Below are 17,593 nucleotides of genomic sequence, written 5' to 3'. Positions count from 1 at the left end.
TACCTAGGTGGGGCCGTGGAGGAAGACGCCTCATCACTCCTAGGCTATTTAAACCACACCCGATTCATGAAGCGTGCTTCGCGTTATTCTGCATCTGCAGCAGAACGCTCACCGAGTCTGTTCCAGCTTTTCTTCTTCCGATCCTGTACCTGCAAGAACAATACTTACCATTCCAGTATCCAGTCTTCAGCAGCGCCTGTAAAAGACAAGAAACAACAGGTTAGCACGGCGACTTCACATGCAACGCATTCCTTACCTGGTCCATCGGCAGCGACCATTTCTTCACGCTGCACCTCCGCCCGTGGAGGCAAAAGCATAGTTATTACTTACCGGCAATCCGCGAATTCCGGATGTTTTCAACGCTGCAACCCAGCATCTGAAAGACAAAAGAAGAGACATTAGACAGGTATTTACTTACGCCCATCGCGCTCGCCACAATAGAGCGCCTGCAACTACTCTGGTGTTTTCCAGCATCTCTTCAGCACGAACTCACAGCTGTGAAGGAAAGAGACAGTTAAAGCGCTTGCATTTACTTACGCATTTCCAAGCGCTTCTTTCCAAGGCTCTGGCTCCAGCTTTGGCTCTCTTCATTCCATCTTCTAACACAAGAGCCCTGCAAAACAAATAGAAGAAAGCATTATTCCGAGCCCTGTTCAATACTTACGTGTCCACGCACCTAAAGACTATATGGACTAAAAGGTGTCCGGAAACTCACTGCTCGTGCTGTTAACGGCGGTTGCGATCCTCTGATGTTAAGAGGCCTACGTTTCACCCAGTGAAGGAACTGGCAACGGCACCCTGCACCAGACGCAGATGGAGAGTCCAGCATTCACCTATCTAAGGTGAGCATGTTGACCTGGGGGCTCTACGGAGAAGCTTAGAAGAGAGAGAGAGAGAGAGAGAGAAGGACACTCAATTGCCCAGATCTTTAACCCCATATATTCTTTCACCTGCAGAAATCTCACCCTTCGAGTTCGACACACAGTGCGAAGAGGCTCAGCCCCAGAAGCCAATCGAGTCCTGCACATCACCTTTCGAGTCACAGACACCTTCCTGCCTAGACCAGCACCTCCGTGGGAATCAGGTGAGCGTTACAGCAGGGTCCCTCTTTGACAAAATCCCTGCCTAGATTCCACAGGTGCTTTGCAGACGGAAGGCGAAAGTGGTCGGTTGGAGGAGGAAGTAAATACCAAAGGCCTCGAGCTAAACAAGCGAATGGTGAGTAGACTAAAGGGAATGGCAAACTAAGGGTACGGGGTTGTGATAATTTTAAAAGTAACAAAAGTAATGAAAGTAACAAGAGTAATGGGGGCAACAGGACATTTTGTAAAAGGATAACGAAATATAGCTCCCAGAAACCAGACCCAAGAGGGTCTAGAAGAGGTTGTCTCACACTCTAATGGGAGTAAAGTAGGCTATGTGAAGGACAGGTCCGCATATAGAAACAATCTAAACTCTGTGATCAGGGTATTTAATTAGGGGCAGAAGAGAAGAACGGTAATCACTGAGGTTTTGATATGAAGAGTCGACTAGCCTTTCTGTTTATGCATTTGTGTTGAATTAAGGTGTCGAGGAGCGACACAAACAGTTGTGTGAAAATTGAAACAAAGTTAAGAAGTTATGCTGTCTATTTAGGGAAGTAGTTGGTACCAATCCAGAGGTAGGGAGAAATTATTGGAAAAATAAAGGGTTTGAGCAGCGATTGTTGGAGCGCGCTCATATGTGTTGTTTTTAAAAAGGTATTTTGGAACATGGGAAAGTATTGATAGTCAATTGAGACTGGTCACAATGGGAGACATCAGTCCTCTGATGCATTTATGTATGACATTGCCAAATCACATGCCCAAGCTCAAACAGTATAGTGCGGAATGGGTGGAAGGTATGGCAGATACGATGTTCATGCCATGGCCACAAGGGACATCATTGTCAAAAGCGGTACTGAAACACATGACCACATACTTGCATGCTGCGTACATGGGAAAGAAATTAGAGAAGAGGTTAGCTATTTTGGAGCTTTGGAAGATGTACCAGGAAGACAGGGAAGATCTGCCACCCGAAGAGTGGATGCTTAACCAGTGTAGGGAGGAAGGTGTTGAGTCTTCAGATCCCCTTACCTCGCCAGAAGAAAAAGGTGATTGTACGGAAGACATAGGATTGTATCCATTAAAGGAATTGAAAACGGCAACGGGGTATAGTAATCTGATGTACATACTGCATGCTTATAGAAGTGATGATAGTCCAGAGGAGAGTAAGAGAAAAGAAGATATCTTTAAGATCTTGCAAAACAAGAAAGAGAAAATGAGCGATCAAATGTATCGACAGACATAGAATGAGAGATTAAGAGATGGAAGGGAAAGAAGGATAAAGCTGATGAGGTAACGCTTGTGCAGAACGAATGGATTGAAGGACAGATACTGCTCAAGCCAGATGGGAAAAGTATTGAGAAGGTAAGGCAAAAGGAAGATCAGGACGAACAAGATGGAAAAGACAGAGAATGAGAAAAAAGAGCATGAGCATAAAAGAAAGAAGAAAGGGCAGAGGAGCAAGGAAAGTACAACAGTAGTCAGAGAGCAATAGAAGAACGGAATAGGCAAGAAAAGAAAAGACAAGAGGGGAAGCACAGAAATTAAGGATAATAGAATGCAGAGACAAAAAGAAGAGGAAGAAACGAGAGTGGGGCAAGGAGAGAAGAAATAAGACAGGAAGAGGAAAGAGTTATATGGGAAACAAAGAATCTAAAAGAATTAGATGAAGAACTAGAATGAAAGAGAAGACAGCGGGAGTGTGATATTGACCACATTCAAAAGGATGTAATGGAGCCAGTCCAGCAATACAATGGGGCAGTATAGAGGAGTTCCTCCTGTTACAGGGAGTGACGCAAGGGCCATCTAGAGTGGCCATAGAAAAGAACTTTGTTATAGGAAGTATCGGAGACAGAATCATTAAGGCCTATCAAGAGTTAAGGTAAGGTGGCAAATCAGGAAGCCGAGGGAAGGGAGACCAAACACTGGTCTTCCAATCACAAAATGAAGAGAATAATCCATTTAGTCTCGAGCATTGAGCCTTATCATTAAGCAGACTGACCTCAGATAAGGGTGAAGGGGACCAGAGTCACAATAGTTGGGGACTTGATATTCCAGACGAGGAGAGAGAATAATTCGGTGGGTAAGAGGGAGGAAGTGCATGTGCCCACGAGGGAAGCCTGCAGGCAGACAAGGAAGTAAGATTGTCTGATCTCGAGCAACCTAAGGATAGGATGCCAGATCTTATAGCATATCCAGAACGCCACAGAGGATGATCGTATAGTGAGAAGGGAGAGTCACCACCATATGTGAGCAGGTTACGATCATTGCCAGGGAGGAGGTTAGGATCATTGCCAGGGAGGAGGTGGTCAGGAACCATTGTCCCTACCATGGATAGGTGGACAATGGGAGCCAATTGTGGCTTAGGGTTTACACAGTTTCCCTTATTGAAAAAAGGGAGACCAATACCACAGTATATTCCATGACCACAGATGGATAAGGATAATTTAAGATGCAAACTCCCGAGTTTAACATCGTGTGCAGGAAAATGGATTTAGGAATTGGAGAAAATGACAGGAGGAAAAACCTTGGCAATAGGGGACATTAAGAGTCTCCTAGCAGCCATTCTTGGGGAAAGAGCTGATGACATATGGAGGAGAGCAGGCTACTCAAGTGTGACAGCACAGAATACAGTGCACGATGGAGTGCTGTTTAATAATTGCATAGCAGATGTCTGGAGGACTCTCAGGGTACAGTATACTGACATATCAGACATATGTGTGATCATGACACGTAAGATATAAGAAGACAAGGATGATCTTGCTTACATTCAGTACATTCAAGAGCGCTGGAGCCGTGGGAAAAAACACGGCAGTATCTTAACACATTTTATGTCAGGGGTTGCTCGAATAGTACAAAGGCAGATGAAAAAACAAGTGCGAATGAAAGCAAAACCATGGGCTGATATACAGTTGACAATAGTACATCACTGTCTGCTGTTGCAGGAGAAAAACAAGAAGAAAGATGAGGCTAGGAAACTTGAGGAAGCTAAATTAGAATAGAAGAAATTGTCACAGTATGCCATGGAGGGGGCGGTATTGACAAGTGGAGAAGGGCTGGAAGTACAGCAAGCAGTGGGCATATCACAGGTGAATAACCAGCGCCCGATGGACCAAGGAGGGAATGGGCTTGTACCACGAGGTAGAGGCCTGGGCTACAGAGGAAGGGGTGGCTTCCAAAGCAATCAATGTGGGTTTCAGAAGGCACAGAATGAGAATCAGAATGTCCAAGCAGGGTTCAACCAAGAGGAGCTAGTCAGACAGGTTCCTCCTGTATTTTGGACTTGTGGGATGACAGGGCACATTGTGCTCCTATGTATGAGGCAATGGTATGTACAGAATGGCCAATCTCGGGGCGTGCCAATAGAGCCTGAGGTTTTTCTTTAAGGGGTGAGCATTCTGTTGACCTGACTACCTGGCTTAGTGAGACGGACTATGAGGATACCTGATGAATTATTGTTTAGACCACAGATACCCATGGACGAAGATGGGGGACAGAGCATCCCTATAGAATTAGATGCCACCATAGTGCAAGGGGAAATGGCAATGCTAGAAGGAACGGATGACGAGGGTAGGCCATGGAGGACAGTGATAGCTATCGGAGAAGAGTACAGGTTGACTGACATCACTGATGATGACATGTTTAAAGAGGATCCATCAGATGATGAAGTAGTGTTCTTTGTGAGCATTACATATTTGATTAGAATAGAGAAAAGGGAGATCCCACCGCAAATGCCGATAATGTGGCAGCGTCCAGTATTTTTTGACGAAGACTTGGAGAAGGTGCCAGGTGCCTTATTGACTACAGGCCCATATGACATAGGCCTATTGAAGGGGATAGGGGAAGTTAATATAAAGTTGAAGCCAGGAGCAATTTTCCCTCGAGCAAAACAGTACCCAATGTCTTGAGAGGCAGATGAGGGTATTTTCAAGAGTATTTTAGAACTGATGGAACAAGGTATCCTGGTGCCGTCAGAATCATTGTGCAACACTGCGGTGTACCCTGTGAAAAAATTGAAAGGGAGGGTCATGGAGATTTATACAAGACATAAGACCGATTAACCAGTTTGTAGATCAGAGTTTCCTTTAGTTCCTAACCCAGTGATGAAACTATGCAGTATCCCAGTAGAAGAACAATATTTTATGGTGATCAATTTGAAAAATGTATTTTTCTCAATCCTGTTGCACAAGGACTCACAAGACTTGACTTCATTTACATTTACAGAGTTTCCTTTAGTTCCTAACCCAATGCTTCTATCTCAGTAGAAGCACAATATTTTACGGTGATCGATTTGAAAAATGCATTTTTCTTAATCCTGTTGCACAAGGACTCACAAGTCTTGACTTAATTTACATTTCGCCAAATCCGTCTGAAACATACTGCTCTGCCCCAAGTGTACTGTGAGTCCCCATCGATCTTTAATAGGGTCCTACAAATGGACATAGGCAATATTGATTTGAAAGAGTGCTGTGATACAGTACATAGATGGCATTTGTTTTAATTTGTTTCACTACAGAAGATGAATGCAGGCTTGATTCAGCTGATGACTATCCTAGCAGACAAGGGATATAAGGTAGACAAAGAGCTTACAGTACTGTCAAGAAGAGGTGTTGTGCATAGGACAGTTCATTTCACATGAGGGAAAGAAAGTGACATCTCAGAGCTGAGGCGATTATGAAGACTGCAAAACCGCACACAGTGAAGCAGATGCAACAGTTTCTGAAACTATGTAATTATGTAAGAGCCTGGGTGTTTGACTATAGTTCATAAATGAGACCCCTTCCGCTGGCTTTAAAGAAAGCACAGGTGAACCAGGAAAAAATAGAATGGACTGAGGAAATGGAAGGAGGATTTGAAGAACTAAAGAAAGCAAACTGTACAGCTCCGGTTTCAGGAATTCCCAATTATGCTGAGGAGGTTTTCTTATTGTCGTACACAAATGAGACAGTCATGGCGGCAGTGCTTACATAGAGGACTACATTAGGGTACAAACCTCTGGCATATTACAGTGGGATTTTAGATCCAGTTATGAAAAGGCATTTCCTTTGCGAACATTCATTGGCAGCTGCTGCATTCACAATTGAGAAGTCCACAAATATTGTAATGGGCTGCTCTAAGAAGCTTTTTATGTAACATGCTTTCTTTGCCATTTTAGAGAAACCCAAGGGTACGTTGACATCTCAGAGGACTTTGGCATTCAAAGTGATGATCTCAAGCCCAGCGATTAAAATTGTCAGATATAAAATAGTGAACCCTGCCACATTTGTAGGTGAGCCAGGGGCAGAGGGCGAGCATGTGCATGATTGTGCAAATTACATAGAATTTTATGGTGATATACCGCACGTAAAGGAAAATGCGTTGTCAGGAGAGTAAATTCTCTTCATTGATGATTCTTCAAAAATGTATCAAACGAGTGGAGAAAAGCATTCTGGCACAGCTGTAGTGAGGCATAGAGAAAATGGCGAGTTTGAGGTTGTATCAAGTGCAAGACTACCATCTCACTTTTCAGCGCAAGCAGCAGAATTGTTAGCGCTTATTGTCACGCTCAAGAATCATTCACGGCCAGAAGTAACAGTGTACAGTGACTCCGCCCATGTGACGTCAACCATACATGCAGGGCTAGCATGTTGGAAAAGGAGCGGCTACCTCAGAGTGGACGGCAATCCAGTGTAACATGCATCCTTATTGGACAGGCTTATTAAGGCACTACAACTCCCAGTAGCCATAGCGATAGTTGAATGCACAGAGCATACTAAGCGAACTGACTTTATTTATTGTGGGAACGAAGCTGCAGATGCTGAAGCCAATAGGATTGCATATTCACCAGATATTTCAAGTATTGATACTTCCAATGTCAAAGAGAAAGTAGTCATTATTATGGTAGTGAAAGAAGGATTTAATTATTTGCCAAAAACCCAATTAATGGAGATTCAAGGAAGTGCACCACAGGAATTATGAAAACGAAGGTGGTGTTCTTTATCCCCCACAGAGGCATTATGGAGACAGGACAGCACTGGAAAGCCTGTGATGACAGTAGCCTTGTTAAGGGTAGCTGTTGAACAGCTGCACTAACCTGCACATATAAGTAGGGAAAGTCTTTCTGCAACAATTGCAGAACACTGGTTTGTTCCAAATTTGTTAGAACATGTTGCATTTCTGTAATAAACTGCATTGTATGTCAAATGTTTACCACTGGGCATACACTGCTAACGATTAGAGGAGAAATTCCTTGACCGAATGGTCCTTTTCAGCATTTACATATTGACTATGTTGATATGCTGCAAGTATGTAGTGGATACAGTTATTTGATAGTGGTGGTGTGTCCCTTCTCCAGGTGGATTGAAGCAGGTCCATATACACACCCTGACGCCACTTGTGCAGTTAATTTTTTAGTACGTGAAGTCTTTCCAAGATGGGGAGTGTGTGAGGTGTTGAGATCCGATAATGGGCCACATTTTGTTAATGAAGTGTTTGAACAAATAGGATAATTATTGAATGTTAAGCACATGTTTTCTTCTTTTATCACCCACAAGCGAATGGGATATGTGAGAGACTCAACGGCCTCCTTAAAGAAAGGTTTGCCAAGTTTAAGCTACCACTGAAAAAGGGATGGCTATCTTGCCTGCCCTTATCTTCATTTGCCATAAGGAATCAGCCTGGTTCAGACCACCACATCACACCCCATGTGCTAGTGATAGGAAGGTGAATGAGAACGTCTTTGACTCCTCCATCGAGGATTAGAAGTGATGCCCAGAGCACAGCAAAAATGTTAGGCAATGAGTTACGTGGATATTTGACATTCATGACCTCTAGCATCTCTCTCATTTCAGATGAACTCAAGCATCAGGTGGGTCGGACTCAGAACACAGATGGAAACCATTCAGCAACCGGATCTTTTGAACTTTTACCGGTACCAAGATTATTTCCTGGCAACACCATGCTAATTAAAAACATCACAAGGAAGGGGCAAGAGCCAAGGTTCAATGGCCTTTTTGTTATAGAAGATATTACTCCCTCAGCAGTAAAGGTCCAAGGCAGACGAGCATGGATACACCTAAATTACATCAAGCTGTACACCGGCGAGACCGCAGCACCCCCAGTTATTGATCCAGAAGCAAGACAAGAAAAAGAATTTCAGCATGTGCAGCCTCAATCAATGACAAGGAAGAAGGGCGATAAGGCTGCAAACAGATTGATAAATGCAGATTTGCATTTATACTGTAGCCCCCCTGCACACTCCTTATAGCTATTATAGCAGGCGTGCAACACTTTTGCATGAGCCACAGGAATCTTTGAAAATGTGCTTTAGCGAAATGCTGATATATCACTATTATGCCTGAATCACAGCATTTGATTAAGAATTGGAAATGTGAGCAGTACCCCAATTCGTTTCTTACTGAATATTTGTTCAGCTGAATTTATGGTCCTCCCAGAAAGTGATGTGCATCGTCTTGCGGTTACTGTGTTTGCGTTTATTCTTCGAGCTTATCCGGCCCTTGATAGAAGAGACTTGGACATACCCACATTTTTACAGGATCCTAAGAAAGGCCCTGTAATCAGAAAACTGCTTGTAGCAAGAGTAGAGGAGTTACTAAAATTGCCCAATCTACTACATTTACTGGAGTAAAGTGTTTTTCCTTCCGTTAATTGAAGTAAAAATTAGGAATATTGAAAATGGTATGATTTCAGAGAATGAGCAAGTTTAAGGGATACCGGAATGGCACAAGAGGTGGGGATTAAAATGTTGGTTTGCGGTGTACATATGCACAGTTATGCTATGTGCCTTTTTGTTTCTTATGATTCTTTTTTTTTTTACACTTTTGCTCCAAAGAAGGCCGAAGTCTCTTTGATCCTCCCCACTGCAGGAACTCTTGTAGATTTGCCCATCAACAATGAGCCAACGCCCCTTGCATAGATCTGCTTTAGAAATGTTTCCATTGGCTGCAAACATTTTGTTAAAAAGACACAGGAGAAATACAGAGGAAGCCAATAATGGGATAAACTCTTATCTAGATAGTACAGCACACTTGGGTAATAACATGTGCTATAAGCACATGAAAACGGTGGGAGAGAGAACATCTAAGGAGAGTTGCTAAGTCTGCGCTCTCATAACGTATGCTATGGGAACCTCTAAAATATTCATAGCTTCAGAAGTACCAGTGCAAAGAGCTCATTGTCTGATGCATCTCACACTCTGCCAGACAAAGGGACAGTTCCAAGGTATGGGTAATGCCTGGTATGGGTGACTAAAGAGACATCTCAAAGAGAAGATAACTATGTGCAATATTGGAAGACAAAAGAGAAGCCAGAAACAAGGAATGTAGTAATAAGAAATGAACAGCCTGGAATGAGCAGAGTAAGAATCAGAAGAGAAGAAAACAAGATGCTAAGTTGTCAAAGCAAAAATAAAGAAGAGATACAGAGATGTTGGGAAAGAGGCCAATTGCAATCAGAGGAACAGTGCTGACTCCAGAATGATGTGCTGATGGCCTGATTATGTGTAAAGCAACAGCACTAACTACATATTTCGAGTCATTTATACATATTACATAGATGGAATGCAAGCATCACTGGTCAAAGATTACAAAGTTGTCGACATGGGTCGATGATAAAGGAGGACCATTGCAGATAGTACCTCTAGCAAGTGCATCCTTGTGTTTCAGAAATAATGGCATAATGAAGTTTGGAGAAAATCATCAGTGTGGCTGAATATTTGATGTACCAAGCATGAAGAATGGAACAGTTGTCTTAATGGACCACTATTGGGGTTGTGGGTCAACAACCTACATGAAACTGCCCAAGGGCTGGAGAGGTATGTGCTCTATGGTGCTTATCCATGTTCCAGCGTTGGTGATTCCTAAGACTGACCTGAATATTGGAGAGTTTCCAAAAGCAGATGCCCATTTGAGGAGGAGAAGATCACTCTATTTTCTCAACCGAACAAAGACGGAGAATTACTTTTCAGCAAAATCAATAGAAGCCTTTGATTCTATTCCATATGAGCACAGGTTGTGCAGCCAGAATTCAGCAATATTCAAGACTATCTTTATGCCAGGGATCCAGACAATGGTGAATGCGAAGTGGTTACAATTCACTCGCTGGGATCTCCTGCAGACGATCAACACTACAATGAAGGGATTAAATGCTATCAAAGAAGAGTTGAGGGCCATAAGATTGATGACCCTCCAGAACAGATATGTCCTTGATATGATCACAGCAATGGATAGAGGAGTTTACGCGAAAATCGAAAATTCATGTTGCATGTTCATACCTTCTCATGATGATGTGAATGGGACCTTGACAGAGGCCATAACGTTGCTAACAAAGCTGCACAATCAGATGGAAGATGAGATAGAAGACATTGCAGATGACAGTTGGTTCACGTCTGTCTTCTCATGGGTTCCACAATGGATGGTGAATATCTTCAAGTTCCTGGGAGCAATATTACTGATGATAATTTTTGGATTCTCTGTGATCAGGATAATAATCACACAGTGCAAGAAGACAGCAAAAAAGACAGTAGGAATGAAGATCATGATCGATGTCGAATCAGGGTTTGGACCCAAGGAGTTCACGGATGAAGAAATCAAAAAATATTTAGAGGCCAGCATCTTAGCATCTGAGGAAACAAAGTTCCTGCATCCAAGAAATCACAGGAAGTATGTGGGATGATGGATCTACTGTAATCCGAAAGGACATCGCAGCCATATGACCTGGAGTGTTGATGAACATGGTAAATCAGCAGGATCCCTGAAAGGAGTGATAAAGATCTGGATCTTCGAAGAAGCACTTCTTCAAGAGAGGATACCAAGATGTGAAGATTGATGGAGGAGTGGTCGATGAATCAACCATAGGGGGGAGTGTAGAAGTCCTGCCCCCATTCTGCCTATATGTTGGAAGCCGGAAATTGCGACATGCACAACACCAGTGATGGTGTCTATTCCACAAAGAGCCTTTGATACAAGGTATCCATTAAGAAGACCCTATATGATGTATTGCTGTAGCGATGACAATCTCTTGAAGGAGATCCCCGAAGGAATATGAAGATGAGAAAAAGAGAAGCAGGTGACATCACAATAAGCAAGCGTGACATACTAAGAAGAGTGGTTGAAGAAGAGAATTCATAGGCCTTATAGAACCTAATGACGAAGTAAAAAATCAAGTAAACTTTCATATGCGGAATGAAGATTGCATGTGTAAAGAGCACTGCAGAAAATGAGAGCCATTTTATAACTGTACAGATCCAGCAACACAAGTGGACTAAGCAATCTTAAAGGCTAGCTTTAGGTAGTGAATAGACTGTAGGCGGTGCCGCCATTATATAGAATTCTGCACATCAGTGTCATATTTAGTAAGCTCAGACCCCAAGATAAGGAAGGATCGGAGGGCTGTGTCACAGCAAGAAAAAAGCTGAAGATTGAGGAATGGCCTGGAATAGCAGTCTGGCTTGGTGTAAAAAGATGGAGCATCCATGAACCTGTTATCTATACTTGACGTACAGTGAACGTGAGAAGCTGAATCAGCCCTTGCTAAGGTGCAAGCAAAGAACACCATGAGTGCCAAGTTTATTAACTCAAGACTATTAAATGCTGCAAAATAGGCCGAAGTACAATCTCCTGTCATGTGAGTCAAGGATGGAAATAGGAGTTGGACGTGCAGACATGAACTACGATAAGAGTGTGCCTATGCTCCCTTTTATTTTCAGGAACAATGATACTTTGCAAAGCCAAGTTCAAAGATAATCTGAGTGGCAGGCAGCATGAATGATGAGAGATGTTGGGCTAATTGCGTGGAGAGACATGGTCAAGTCTACCTATTGACAACTGGGGTACTAGCTTACGTGCTGCTAGTGAGCCAAATGTTCCAAAAGGGAAAAAGTTTGGCCAACCAATTGTAGAAGGCCAAATAACAAAGGGCCTTATAGTTTGGGAGCCAATCATATCCCATGTGATAACTGATGAAGATGACTTGCAGTAGGGGTGGGCATATGTTGTCCAGCTGACTGCAGAGACCCAATCACAACCTGTCCTTATATAGAAAGTATTCTTAGATGTTCCCCTTAAACCAACCACAACACCCCATAAGTTTTCCTAGTTTGCCACATAGTATGATGTAACGTGTGACAAATTGTTGTTATAAAGTATTGTTTTTTATGAAATGCTGTGAGAGATATGCTGTGCGACATCTGTTGATGTCCGTTGTAACTCCCTGTTTTAGATAATTGAAAATAAAACAGTCAGATGAGTCATTTTATCAACTTCCTGAGTCGGTCTTAGTATCTGGTGCAAGAGATGTTCTTCATCCCCATCCTTGCATGACGTGTTACTGATTTAAGGGTCCCACGTGGGTTCAGTAACATGGATGGAACGGCAGGCTTATCTCCTAAAGGTTGTGGATCATTAGTTAATTTCAACACAGCAAAAATACAATTATTACCCAATGATAAAAGGGACTGTGCAATCAAGGTTGTATCAAAATATCTACTTTATTTATATCACAACAGACAGTTGTAGTAACACTCCGAAATACAACCCCCTCCCCCTGTAAAGGAATGCAGAAGACAGACAGTTTCAAAGAAGGAAAAGGGATGCACTCTGGATACTGACAAGAGGGTAGCTGGTATGGTTAATAACCACAACAGTTTAAGGTTTCCTAGCTTTAGCACCGAGGGAACAATGGGTCTAAATATGTCTCTAGGGGCCTTCTGGGAAGGTCAAGGGGGACAGAACCACAATGTATCTTGTACTGGAGGTATTCTTTATGCTTGACAAAGTTGAGTCAGCTTCAGGGTGCTTTGGAATGCTTCTGTGACAGAGTTCAAGATGGGAATCAGCTGTGGGTATCAGGGGGCAAGACGGTCCAGCAAATGAAGCTGAACGAATGGCTGCAGACTGGTTTACATGGCTGCTCTCGGTCAAGAATCATTGTCTCAGTGCTGTTTGGCAGTTCTGAAGCATTGGTCGAGTCATCTCTTATGTCTTTAAATGACTGCAGCTTGACAACGGTAAGCGTTGCAGTTGGTTGCAGCTCACCGAACTAGACTGGATCAAAAATGTCCTTTTTCATCTAGGCACTTCTCCTGGTTTCTTCAATGGGCTTGTGTCATGCTTTAAGGTGGACAGCCCAAAGCCGACGAGTGTGGTGCATACCAGCAACTGCCTTGTCCTTTGTTTTGGGTTCAGGGACCCTCTGGCACTTCCCACCTAGGAAGCTTGCTGCATATCCTTGCAGGGCATGCTGTGTGCTGACTTGGTATGGGTTCTCGAGCGGCTGGAGAGTCCTCTGGATTTGGTATCTCCCTCTGTGCCCTAGGAGATGCTTAGGGGAGGGCTCTTGCTTCCCTCTTTGGTAATCCTGGCGTTCGTTCACTGGCGGAAGATGTAAGGCAGACTTTACCTTCATCCAGGGTCCAAGTTTGAGCTCTTCTTTGCTACTTCAAGTGAAGTCTTCAGATGATCTGTCAAAAGAGGGCCTTGGCCCTCTTTTGGAGCAAAATGGGCCAGAGTGATCTGTGTAGGCTAAGCCTACCTTAATGAACAAATCTTGGGGTCCTCACCAACAATCTCCTGTATGAATGAGGTCATAACCAGAGTGAAATGCAACAGGAAAGGTAAAGGAGTAAAAACATGTGATACTAAGTCCCACCCATCTTCCTTCCTTTTGTGGATTAAAGAGTCTCTCTGGTTAAAGTGGAAGTCCTCTCAAAAATGTTATTGTTTCAAAAGATGGGCCATAATCAAAAATATATGTAAACAATATTTTTAAAGAATATTCCTATGTAAAGTTTTCAGGAAATGAGGCTCACAGTTTTGACATGGGGCATCAATTTTGTGAAATTAAGCAGCCTCCTCTGTTCATGTTAAGCTCTGCTCTCAAGGCAATAATCAAGCAAATGCACCTGACTGGAAGCTTTTGCTTACTGCTGCCAGAGAGCAAGGCTTAACACAACAGAGGAGGCTGCCATAGTGTATATAACTGCTTTATGTTGCCTGTGCTCTCCAGGCCCAGGAAAGCACAGAAAGTGTAAAATGAAAAGCATGGCAATTATAAACACTTTGCTTGCCGTAGGCAGAGCATTCATAATTGCTGTGACTTCCTTTTCTACTTTCCCGAGCTGTGTCGGCCGGCGAAGTATTCAAAATTGTAGTGACTTTCGTTTTAAGTCTCCCGTGCCCCCCAGGCTCAGGGGAGCCAAGGAGACCTAAAATAAAAGGCGCAACAATTATTAATACAATGCTGTTGTATTTATAATTGCGGGTACTTTCACTTTGTCTCCCGGGATCCTGCTAGCTGGGGGAGCCCGGGAGACTTAAAAAAAAAGCACAGCAATTATAAATACAATGCTGCACGCCGATCACGGCTTGCAGTGAGGTTCTTATCATACCCTGGACTTTCGCTTTCAGTCTTCCAGTCTCCCCCAACCCAGGGGAGCCCGGGAAAGCAGGAAAAAAAGAAACACTCACCAGTATCACTGGGCAGGAAGGAGCCTGACAGTATTCTCTGCTGTCTAGCTGTAATAAGCAAAAGCTCCCAGTAGGGGGCTTTTGCTTCATTATTGCCGCGAGAGCAGAGCTTAACAAAAGCACAGAAGGCTCATGATGCCACCTAGTGCTTGAAATGTTTGACTTTGAGCCTCATTTACTCAAAATATTACATACGAACTTTCTTTAAAAATATTTTTTATATATATTTTTTATTATGGCCCCTTTTCTGAGACAATAACATTTTAGAGTGAACTTCCCCTTTAATGGATCTCTCTGTGGTTCCTGATTAAAGTGTCAGGTCTCTATTGAAGCTGCAGCGTGACCAGACTGTCTGGCTCCGAAAAACCACATTCTCATACCTTATGTATGGGGTCGCCCTGCAGGGTGAACTACTGTAAACACGCAGTCCCAGACATGACAGCTCACTGTCATAGATACTGAGGACGGGAACTTGCTTCCGGTTGACACAGTTACATATGAAAGGTTTTGGGGTTTCCTGTCTCCTTTGTTAACCTCTGCAGACATGCCCTATGTGAGCCTGTTTGAAGTACACTCTATTAGTATGTTAATTATGTTAGTCGCTGCCACCAGCTTCAGGCTCCAACCGAAGAGCAGGCAGGTCCAAGGAGCGTTTGTTAATCAGGCTCCCCATAGCAGTGGGAATATTTGGTCCTCCCCCTTCTAGAGATGCATTAGGTACCCCTGGCTGTCATATTTCAACTAAATATGACAGGGAGACTGTGCCTGTAGGCTGTTTGCACCCAGAGTACAAAGGTCTATGTGCCTCATTACGAGAATGGAGGTAGCCATGGAGCTGTTAGCTCCATGGCTGCCTCCGTTCCGGGCTCCATTACCAGGCTCCTGCAATGGGGACTTACCGGGTTACTCCGACATAGGTGGATCGGTAATTCCTCCTTGCAGGAACCCATTCCCATTCCCATTTGAACCCCAATAGGGCTCAATAGGAATGGGGAGGGAGGTTATAACGGGCATGTTACAGTTTTACCAGGCGTGCGATCCGGGTCCCACGATGGGAAGCTTGTAATCGGCGCTCCCGGAATGAAGGGGGCCGGTCCCATACCGGCCCCCTTCATTACGGGAGTGGCAGCTTTATAATGAGGCCCTATGTGTTTGTCATCCTGTGAGCATAGGAAAATGTGTTTGGATTAGCCCCACACATTTTCTTGAGGTTGGTCTACCGTAATTCCATTTTAGTAAAACATTTTAAAAATCCAGGTGAGCGAACAACCACCGTGCAGATGGTCGAATTGCCTACAGAGTATCATTTCCGATCTTTAAGGATTCAAGAGAAAGGTTCATTATTTTTAGCAGAAAAAGGGTAAAAGAATCTCATCAGTCTTTTATTTTAATAGCACACTAGGATCATCGGGATAAAAGGTAAGCTTGATTTAGCACATTAATACTGTAAGTTCTTCTACATCAGAAGATACAAATCCAGACCACGAATAATGTAGGGGAAAATCCAGGGGGCAATTATTCTCATGAACGACAGCAATTTTGTCAGAGAACATCTGAACTAATTCCATACATTTCTTTCTCAGACAGATAACTAGCCCCTTGGCATAGGATCTTTTAGAGATTTGAGCTGGATAACACGTATTTAGCTTTATTTGATTAAGAATCAATCATGTTAGAATATTCAGCCTTTTTGGGCAATTTTGCATTGAAGTATTAAGCAGAGCGTTTTTTTTCAAAGACCCAATATTATCACAATTTGTAAAAGTGTAATGTACTTCTCAAGCTGCCATAACTCTTCTCGATCAACATTTAATTCGGGAGTATACCAAGTAAGAGATGAAGACTTAAGTAAGTAACACTTTAGTTTGTAAGGCAGCTACACTATCTAATAATTATAAGTGAAATGTATTAAGTTGTCTTTTATCAGCATTTACAGAATCGAGATTATCAAGAGAAAGTGTGTGATGGTCTCTATGATATGGAATACACTTCCCAATGTAATAGCAGCCAGGTCCAACCTAGCAACTTGTCGAGAATATCAATGGCAAATTAAATAGTATGATTGCACTGATTGGCACCCTTATAAGATAAATGAATTGCATATGCAAAGGGGAACATTATCAAGTCTAGAATGTTGCACCTTTTATGAATAGATTGTTGTACAGTGCTGGGCAAGGCTCAAAGAATTAATGTAATTATTCAATGACATGTAATCACCACTAGCATTGTTTCCCCAAATAATGTTAAAACCAACAGAAGATGAATATTTTTAACATTCAGAGGTAATACATTTAGGCAATTCAACTATTAAACCAGGAGGATACTCAGGTAAACGATCAATGACATAACAGTATAAGGTGTGCTTATTTCTAAACTGATATCTTAGAGTCACTTGATAATGTCATCTTTATTTATTTATTTTATTTATTTGGCATTTGTATGGTGCCTATACACAAATGATTCCAGGCGCCGCAAGTCAAAACATGGAGGGGGGACATAGGAAAAAAGAAAAACAACAATTACTGTTATATTGCCCTTGTGACAATCCTACCGTGCAAGTGCATGACAAGGTGATAAGTGCAGGGGAGGAATGAAAGGTCAGCAGCGGAAGGCCAGAGTGGGTGAGCAAGTGCTGGGGGGCCAACTAGCGTAAGTGCCAGGGGAAGGAAGGGGGGAAGGGCAGATAAGTGCGATGGACAGGCTGGACCAGATTCAAGCTAGTCTGGGAAAGGGTGCTGGAGGGCAAGTGCTGGTAGGGGATGCTGGGGGAGACTGATCGGGGCTGGTCTGGCCCCTGTATGACTCAGAAGGGACCAGGCACCACTTGCAGTGGCATAAGGACATTAGCACAGGAGGATGAAGGAAGAGGGGGAAAGGAAAGTCTTGAGAAGTTTCTGGAAATTAAGAAGATTTTGCTCAAGTCTGAGGGGGCGACAGAGAGGCTGTTCCAGAGGGAGGAACCTGCTAAGGAAAGGGATCTGCCTCCCACTCTCTGCTTGGAGACCTGCAAAGAGCTGGAGCTAGAGGACTGAAGAACTCTAGCAGGGA

The sequence above is a fragment of the Ambystoma mexicanum genome, chromosome 6p (assembly GCF_040938575.1).
Source record: "Ambystoma mexicanum isolate Mex_15411 chromosome 6p, UKY_AmexF1_1, whole genome shotgun sequence".
Lineage (NCBI taxonomy): Eukaryota > Metazoa > Chordata > Amphibia > Caudata > Ambystomatidae > Ambystoma > Ambystoma mexicanum.
The sequence above is the reverse complement of the archived record's forward strand: the minus strand, read 5'-3'. Positions refer to the sequence as shown.